This window comes from Micropterus salmoides, unplaced genomic scaffold (genome assembly GCF_014851395.1).
Source record: "Micropterus salmoides isolate LMB-PRFRI ecotype aquatic unplaced genomic scaffold, ASM1485139v1 Ms_hic_scaffold_4409, whole genome shotgun sequence".
Taxonomy (NCBI): Eukaryota; Metazoa; Chordata; class Actinopteri; order Centrarchiformes; family Centrarchidae; genus Micropterus; species Micropterus salmoides.
Genome location: NW_024043828.1, coordinates 3,623 through 12,745, shown reverse-complemented (window position 1 = coordinate 12,745; position 9,123 = coordinate 3,623). Strand labels below are relative to the sequence as shown.

At 41.3% G+C, this 9,123-nt stretch overlaps 1 pseudogene; it reads left to right on the top strand.

Annotated features, from left to right (window-relative positions):
- Positions 1-1,209: 1,209 nt before the first annotated feature.
- On the top strand, positions 1,210-8,891 carry LOC119887867 (annotated as a pseudogene).
- The last annotated feature ends 232 nt before the right edge of the window (positions 8,892-9,123 follow it).

Below are 9,123 nucleotides of genomic sequence, written 5' to 3'. Positions count from 1 at the left end.
TTACAATGGGGGACCGTGTTTGTGAATATAATCAGGGTATTGATCATCCGGTCTTCCAATGGGGGACCGTGTTTGTGAATATTAATCAGGGTATGATCATCTGGTCTTCCAATGGGGGACCGTGTTTGTGAATATTAATCAGGGTATTGATCATCCGGTCTTCCAATGGGGACCGTGTTGTGAATATTAATCAGGTATTGATCATTGGTCTTCCAATGGGGGACCGTTTGTGAATATTAATCAGGGTATTGATCATCCGGTCCAAAGGGGGACGTGTTTGTGAATATTAATCAGGGTATTGATTATCCGGTCTTCCAGAGGGGGACGTGTTTGTGAATATTAATCAGGGTATTGATCATCCGGTCTTCCAATGGGGGACCGTTTGTGAATTAATCAGGGTATGATCATCTGGTCTTCCAATGGGGACCGTGTTTGTGAATATTAATCAGGGTATGATCATCTGGTCTTCCAATGGGGGACGTGTTTGTGAATATTAATCAGGGTATTGATCATCTGGTCTTCCAATGGGGGACCGTGTTTGTGAATATTAATCAGGGTATTGATCATCTGGTCTTCCAATGGGGGACCGTGTTTGTGAATATTAATCAGGGTATGATCATCCGGTCTTACAGAGGACCGTGTTTGTGAATATTAATCAGGGTATTGATCATCCGGTCTTCCAGAGGGGGACCGTGTTGTGAATATTAATCAGGGTATTGATCATCTGGTCTTACAGGGGGAACGTGTTTGTGAATATTAATCAGGGTATTGATTATCCGGTCTTCCAGAGGGGGACCGTGTTTGTGAATATTAATCAGGGTATTGATCATCCGGTCTTCCAATGGGGGACCGTGTTTGTGAATATTAATCAGGGTAATGATCATTGGTCTTCCAATGGGGGACCGTGTTTGTGAATATTAATCAGGGTATTGATCATCTGGTCTTCCAATGGGGGACCGTGTTGTGAATATTAATCAGGGTATTGATCATCTGGTCTTACAGAGGGGGAATGTGTTGTGAATATTAATCAGGGTATTGATTATACGGTCTTCCAGGGGGGACCGTGTTTGTGAATATTAATCAGGGTCTTGATCATCCGGTCTTCCAGAGGGGGAACGTGTTCCTGAATATTAATCAGGGTATTGATCATCGGTCTTACAGAGGACCGGTTTGTGAATAAATGAGGGTATTGATCATCTGGTCCTGCAGAAGGGGAACGTGTTCGTGGTGGACTACAGGCTGGACGGCCTCACAGCCAACACTGTCAACAGGAAGCAGAACTACCTGACGGCTCCACTCATCCTGCTGCACCTGAACTCCAGAAACCAGCTGCTGCCTATTGCTATCCAGGTAACTTGACCCTTGACCTCTGACCCTTGTTTTTTGGAACATATTTAACGTTACAGTCTCGAGTGTTTGGTGCTGAAGTGGTTTGAGTTTTGTTCCTGGCTCCCGGGGTCAGAGAGTCTCTCTCCTCTTCTGCTGGAAACTTCTCAGCAGCTGTTGGATGGATCGTTAAACATTTAAAGTTTCCAGACGATGAAACCTAAAACTTGGTGACTTTCATCATCTGGAGCCTCATCAGGTCACCGAGTTCAGCTTCTGCCAAATACCTGCCGAGACGGACTTTCAGCTGCACGCTGTAGTTAGCTAATGTTAGCATAGCCCTTACGTGTCCTTGTCTCCTTTCCTAGCTGAAGCAGTCTCCAGGTGAGACCAACCCGGTCTTCATCCCTCGGATCTGGAAGCTGATTGGCTGACAGCCAAAAACATTTGTGCGCTCTGCCGATTCGCCGACCACGAGCTGCGTTCTCACTTCCTGCGCACACATGTGATGTCAGAGCTCTTCGCCATGGCAACGCTTCGAACTTTCCCATGGTGCACCCTCTCTACAAGGTACAGCGAGTATTATCTGTGTAACTGCAGTACTCATTTGTGTATAGATACGGCACTGAATGGAGAATTTTCTGAAATTACATAGAAGTTTTGTGTATATTTTATTTGCCTTCATGTGCAGTTGCTGTAGTATTTTTAGCATTTGCAGTATTCGCAGTGTTTTGTGTTTTCTTATTAATCTCTGTGACACTTTTATAACTGTCCTGTGAAACACATATCTCCAAAGTGAGTAAGTGTGCCTTTAATCCGGAGATACGTGGTTTTCACTTTGTGTAGGTGTGGCAGTAGTAGTGTTGCTTGTACTTTCTGCGGTACTTGTCCTGTCCTTTTGCAGCTGTTGGCGCCTCATTCCGTTTCACCCTGGAGATCGACACTCTGGCTCGCCAGCTGCTGCTGTCTGAGGGAGGGTCACTGAAACAGGTCAGGCTCCGCCCCAGATATCATGATATGAAATCAACATCAGCTGTTATCTGATCATGTTAGTATTTATTATAGATTTTTAGATAGACTTTTTCCTTATTAGATCAATTCAGTAGAGTAACTAGGCCAAATGTACTGCAGTATTTAATAAGCACTATATACACAGCAGTATTCATAAGTACTATATACTGCACTATTATTCATTAACACTATATATATACTGCACTATTTATTCATTAACACTATATATACTGCACTATTTATTCATTAACATATATATATATACTGCACTATTTATTCATTAACACTATAATACTGCACTATTTATTCATTAACACTATATATAACTGCACTATTTATTCATTAACACTATATACTGCACTATTTTCATTAAACATATATACTGCACTATTTATTCATTAACATATATATACTGCAATTATTCATTAACACTATATATATATACTGCACTATTATTCATTAACACTATATATTACTGCACTATTTATCAAACATATAATATATACTGCACTATTTATTCATTAACACTATATATATACTGCACTATTTATTCATTAACACTATATAATATATACTGCACTATATTCATTAACACTAATATATATATACTGCACTATTTATTCATTAACACTATATTATATACTGCACTATTTATTCATTAACACTATATAATACTGCACTATTTATTCATTAACACTAATATATCTGCACTATTTATTCATTAACACTATATATACTGCACTATTTATTCATTAACACCTATATACTGCACTATTTATTCATTAACACTATATATATACTGCACTATTTATTCATTAACACTATATATATATACTGCACTATTTATTCATTAACAACTATATATATACTGCACTATTTATTCATTAACACATATATATATATACTGCACTATTTATTCATTAAAATATATAATATTACTGCACTATTTATTCTAACACTATATATATATACTGCACTATTTATTCATTAACACTATATATATATACTGCACTATTTATTCATTAACATATATATATACTGCACTATTTATTCATTAACACTAATATATATAATACTGCACTATTTATTCATTAACACTATATATATATATACTGCACTATTTATTCATTAACAAATATTATATATACTGCACTATTATTCATTAACACTATATACTGCACTATTTATTCATTAACACTATATATATACTGCACTATTTATTCATTAACACTATATATATATACTGCACTATTTATTCATTAACACTATATATATAATACTGCACTATTTATTCATTAACACTATATAATATACTGCACTATTTATTCATTAACACTATATATATATATACTGCACTATTTATTCATTAACACTATATAATACTGCACTATTTATTCATTAACACTATATATATATATGCACTATTATTCATAACACTATATATATATATACTGCACTATTTATCATTAACACTATATATATATATACTGCACTATTTATTCATTAACACTATATATATACTGCACTATTTATTCATTAACACTATATATATATATATACTGCACTATTTATTCATTAACACTATATATATACTGCACTATTTATTCATTAACACTATATATACTGCACTATTTATTCATTAACACTATATATATATACTGCACTATTATTCATTAACACTATATATACTGCACTTTATTCATTAACACTATATATAACTGCACTATTTATTCATTAACACTATATATACTGCACTATTTATTCATTAACACTATTATATATATACTGCACTATTTATTCATTAACACTATATATACTGCACTATTTATTCATTAACACTATATATACTGCACTATTTATCATTAACACTATATAATATACTGCACTATTTATCATTAACACTATATATATATATACTGCACTATTTATTCATTAACACTATATATATACTGCACTATTTATTCATTAACACTATATAATATATACTGCACTATTTATTCATTAACACTATATATATATACTGCACTATTTATTCATTAACACTATATATATATATACTGCACTATTATTCATTAACACTATATATATACTGCACTATTATTCATTAACACTATATATATATACTGCACTATTTATTCATTAACACTAATATATACTGCACTATTTATTCATTAACACTATAATATACTGCACTATTTATTCATTAACACTATATATATATACTGCACTATTTATTCATTAACACTATATATATATACTGCACTATTTATTCATTAACACTATATATACTGCATGTATTCATTAACACTATATATACTGCAGTATTTAGTCATAAGTAATATCTACTGCTGTATTTAGTACTACACACTACTGATTATTCTCTCGTCTCATTAAATATTCAGTACACGGCAGTGGGCGGAGCCGCAGCGTTGGAGTTCCTCAGGAGGGCGTCTGCCTCGCTCACCTATCAGGATCTTTGTTTACCAGATGACATCACGGGGCGTGGCCTGGACTCCATTCCTGGTTTATTATCGTGACGGCCTGCGGCTGTGGGACATCATCCACAAGTGAGCTGTGATTGGTCGAGCGGGTGTTTCCTGTTGCAAAGTGTGATGTCACTGCGGGGTCAGAAACCTGGTGGGAGTTCAATCTCGAAACCTTTCGGCACGTTTCCTTGAAACATTGTGCAACGTTCAACAAGGAGCTTCGAGGTCCCAGGTGTTAACCAATCAGCTGCGATAAGTTTGTAAACACAACAGTGTTAAAAAGGCGGGAAAGTGCAGACACAACTCGCCCTGATGGCGGTGGCGGCTGTTATTTTTAAACTATGATGATGAAGCTGATTAACTAATAAACAATAATCAAAAATAAAAGCAGGATTACTGTGTTGGTGTTGGCAGAAAAACAAAGTAACCTCTCTGACTGACTGCAGGTACGTAGGGGGCGTGGTCAGCTACTATTACCGCAGCGACGATGATGTCATCAGAGATTCAGAGCTGCAGAGCTGGATCAATGAGGTCATCGTGTTTGGGCGCCTCGGAGACGAGAACAAAGGTATTTACTGCAGTACTCCTGTTGTACAGTATTTAAACTGCAGTACTGTGGAGTTTTTACTGCAGTATTCCTGTTGTGCAGTATTTAAACTGCAGTACTGTGGAGTTTTTACTGCAGTATTCCTGTTGTGCAGTATTTAAACTGCAGTACTGTGGAGTTTTTACTGCAGTATTCCTGTTGTGCAGTATTTAAACTGCAGTACTGTGGAGTTTTTACTGCAGTATTCCTGTTGTACAGTATTTAAACGCTGGAGTTGAAACAGTTAGTACCAGTAACCTCAAAATCTGTCTCTCAGGTTTCCCAAAATCCTTCACTTCAGCGACGGACCTGACGTACTTTGTTACCATGGTGATCTTCAACGCGTCGGCACAGCACGCGGCCGTTAATGACGCTCAGGTGACATCAGACTCTGTGGGTCTTTAAAGGTCCTGTACCTCACTGGCCGGTGGTTAAATCCTGGATCTGAATGTCTCCCCGTGCAGCTGGACTATTTCGGCTGGATGCCCAACGCCCCGGTGGGTCTGCTGCGCCCTCCTCCGGCCTGCGGGGCGCTGCAGCGAGCGGAGCCTGCTGGACAGCTTTCCTGACGTGGACGCCACTGTGCACGGCCTCGCCACCGTTTACCTGCTCAGCAAGAAACCTGCAGACTTCGTATGAACACGCAGACCACAAACACAACACGCACACTTCATGTTAACATCCTGTCCCACACGCTGCCCCAGCTAGCCGAGCTAGCGGCTCAGTGGATGCTAAAGTCAGAGAGTCCGATTTATCGCTGAATGTCGTTAATGCCGGAGAAGGTTTGTGGTTAAAGCAGGAGCTTTTACAGGAGGCTCCGGGTTAAAGGTGTTCAAACTGTTGTTTGCTTTCCCAGATAATTCTCTGGAGAATGTGCCTTTAATGCTGGAATTACTCGGGAGCTGAAATATGCTGAAAGTTAGGAACCGATAATCAGAATCTAAACGCACGGGTCTCATCCAATCCACAGTTCGTGGAAGTTTGGTTCCAACCCTGGTCACGCGTAGTTGTAGTAGGCGTGTCCTCCTCCTGCCGTCTGGCTGTGAAGTGATTCCTTCCTAAAACACTTGAACACAACTTTTACAAACTTTTTGGGCTTGTGAGTTGTAAAGCTATTAAACGTCTCCTCGTGACCTCTGCCACAGGTCACGACCTCTGTTACAGGTCACAGCCTGAGGTCACAACCTCTGTTACAGGTCGTGACCTCTGTTACAGGTCACAGCCTGAGGTCACGGCCTGAGGTCACGGCCTGAGGTCATGGCCTCTGTTACAGGTCGTGACCTCTGTTACAGGTCGTGACCTCTGCCACAGGTCACGGCCTGAGGTCACAACCTCTGTTACAGGTCGTGACCTCTGCCACAGGTCACGGCCTGAGGTCACGACCTCTGTTACAGGTCACGATCTCTGTTACAGGTCGTGACCTCTGTTACAGGTCACGGCCTGAGGTCACGACCTCTGTTACAGGTCGTGACCTCTGTTACAGGTCGTGACCTCTGCCACAGGTCACGGCCTGAGGTCACAACCTCTGTTACAGGTCGTGACCTCTGTTACAGGTCGTGACCTCAGGCCGTGACCTCTGTTACAGGTCACGGCCTGAGGTCACGACCTCTGTTACAGGTCACGACCTCTGTTACAGGTCGTGACCTCTGTTACAGGTCGTGACCTCTGCCACAGGTCACGGCCTGAGGTCACACCTCTGTTACAGGTCGTGACCTCTGTTACAGGTCGTGACCTCTGCCACAGGTCACGGCCTGAGGTCACAACCTCTGTTACAGGTCACGACCTCTGTTACAGGTCGTGACCTCTGTTACAGGTCACGACCTCTGTTACAGGTCGTGACCTCTGTTACAGGTCGTGACCTCTGCCACAGGTCACGGCCTGAGGTCACAACCTCTGTTACAGGTCGTGACCTCTGTTACAGGTCACAGCCTGAGGTCACAACCTCTGTTACAGGTCGTGTCCTCTGTTACAGGTCGTGTCCTCTGTTACAGGTCGTGACCTCTGTTACAGGTCACAGCCTGAGGTCACAACCTCTGTTACAAGTCGTGGCCTCTGTTACAGGTCGTGTCCTCTGTTACAGGTCGTGGCCTCTGTTACAGGTCGTGTCCTCTGTTACAGGTCGTGTCCTCTGTTACAGGTCACGGCCTCTGTTACAGGTCGTACAGGTCGTGCCCTCTTGTACAGGTCGTGACCTCTGTTACAGATCGTGACCTCTGTTAAAGGTCACGGCCTGAGGTCAGAGTTCTTCTTCTCTTATAAACTCAGGTAGAGTGCCTGTCGTATTGATCAGCTCTTAATGTTCCTGAAGGTTCCTCTGGGCGGCTCGAAGCAGGTCACGGCCTCTGTTACAGGTCGTGACCTCTGTTACAGGTCGTGACCTCTGTTACAGGTCGTGACCTCTGTTGCAGGTCACGGCCTCTGTTACAGGTCGTGACCTCTGCCACAGGTCACGGCCTGAGGTCACAACCTCTGTTACAGGTCGTGACCTCTGCCACAGGTCACGGCCTGAGGTCACAACCTCTGTTACAGGTCGTGACCTCTGTTACAGGTCGTGACCTCTGCCACAGGTCACGGCCTGAGGTCACGGCCTCTGCCACAGGTCACGGCCTGAGGTCACGGCCTCTGCCACAGGTCACGGCCTGAGGTCACGGCCTCTGCCACAGGTCACGGCCTGAGGTCACGGCCTCTGTTACAGGTCGTGACCTCTGTTAAAGGTCACGGCCTGAGGTCAGAGTTCTTCTTCTCTTATAAACTCAGGTAGAGTGCCTGTCGGATTGATCAGCTCTTAATGTTCTTGAAGGTTCCTCTGGGCGGCTCGAAGCAGCAGCTCTTCACCGAGAGCGTTCCCATGGAGATGGCGGCCTGTTTCCATAGCGACCTGAAACGTCTCAGCTGTGACATCGCGGCGAGGAACGTCGGCCTGAAGCTGCCATATGTCTACCTGGACCCCGCCGCGTGGAGGACAGCGTGACGCGCTGATGCTACGGCTAGCACTGTCTGCATTACCTGAATATGTTAGCTTAGCATGACCTTAATGAGTTAGCTTAGCAGTACATGAATTAGTTAGCGTCACCCGAGTGTGTTAGCGTAGCATCACCTGAATGAGTTAGCTTAAGATGATGTGAATGAATTAGCTTAGCATCACCTAAATGAGTTAGCTTAGGATGATGTGATTGAATTAGCTTAGCTTCACCTAAATGAGTTAGCTTAGGATGATGTGATTGAATTAGCTTAGCATTACCTAAATGAGTAAGCTTAGGATGATGTGAATGAATTAGCTTAGCATCACCTAAATGAATTAGCTTGGCATCATGTAAATGTGTTAGCTTAGCATCACCTGAATGAGTTAGCATGGCATCATGTGGATATGTTAGCTTAGCATCACCTGAATGAGTTAGCATGGCATCATGTGAATGTGTTAGCTTAGCATCATCTGGCTGAGTTATTTATTTTTCATTTGAATAAACAGTTTATAAAATGTATTAGTCAAGTGTTCTCAGTTTGATTTTCTCCAAATACTTTAGGATTTTCTGAAGTATAAAAGTACTCATTTAGAAAGGCTCCTATAATAACTGAATCTTTAAGATTCATCAAACACACCATATTTTATAGAAGTACATTAATACATGATCACGTGTTGTGGTTAAAGTGTAAATCATTACAGTTACATCCTCTTCTTTCTAACTCAGAGAGCTCTGACCAATCAAAGCAAAG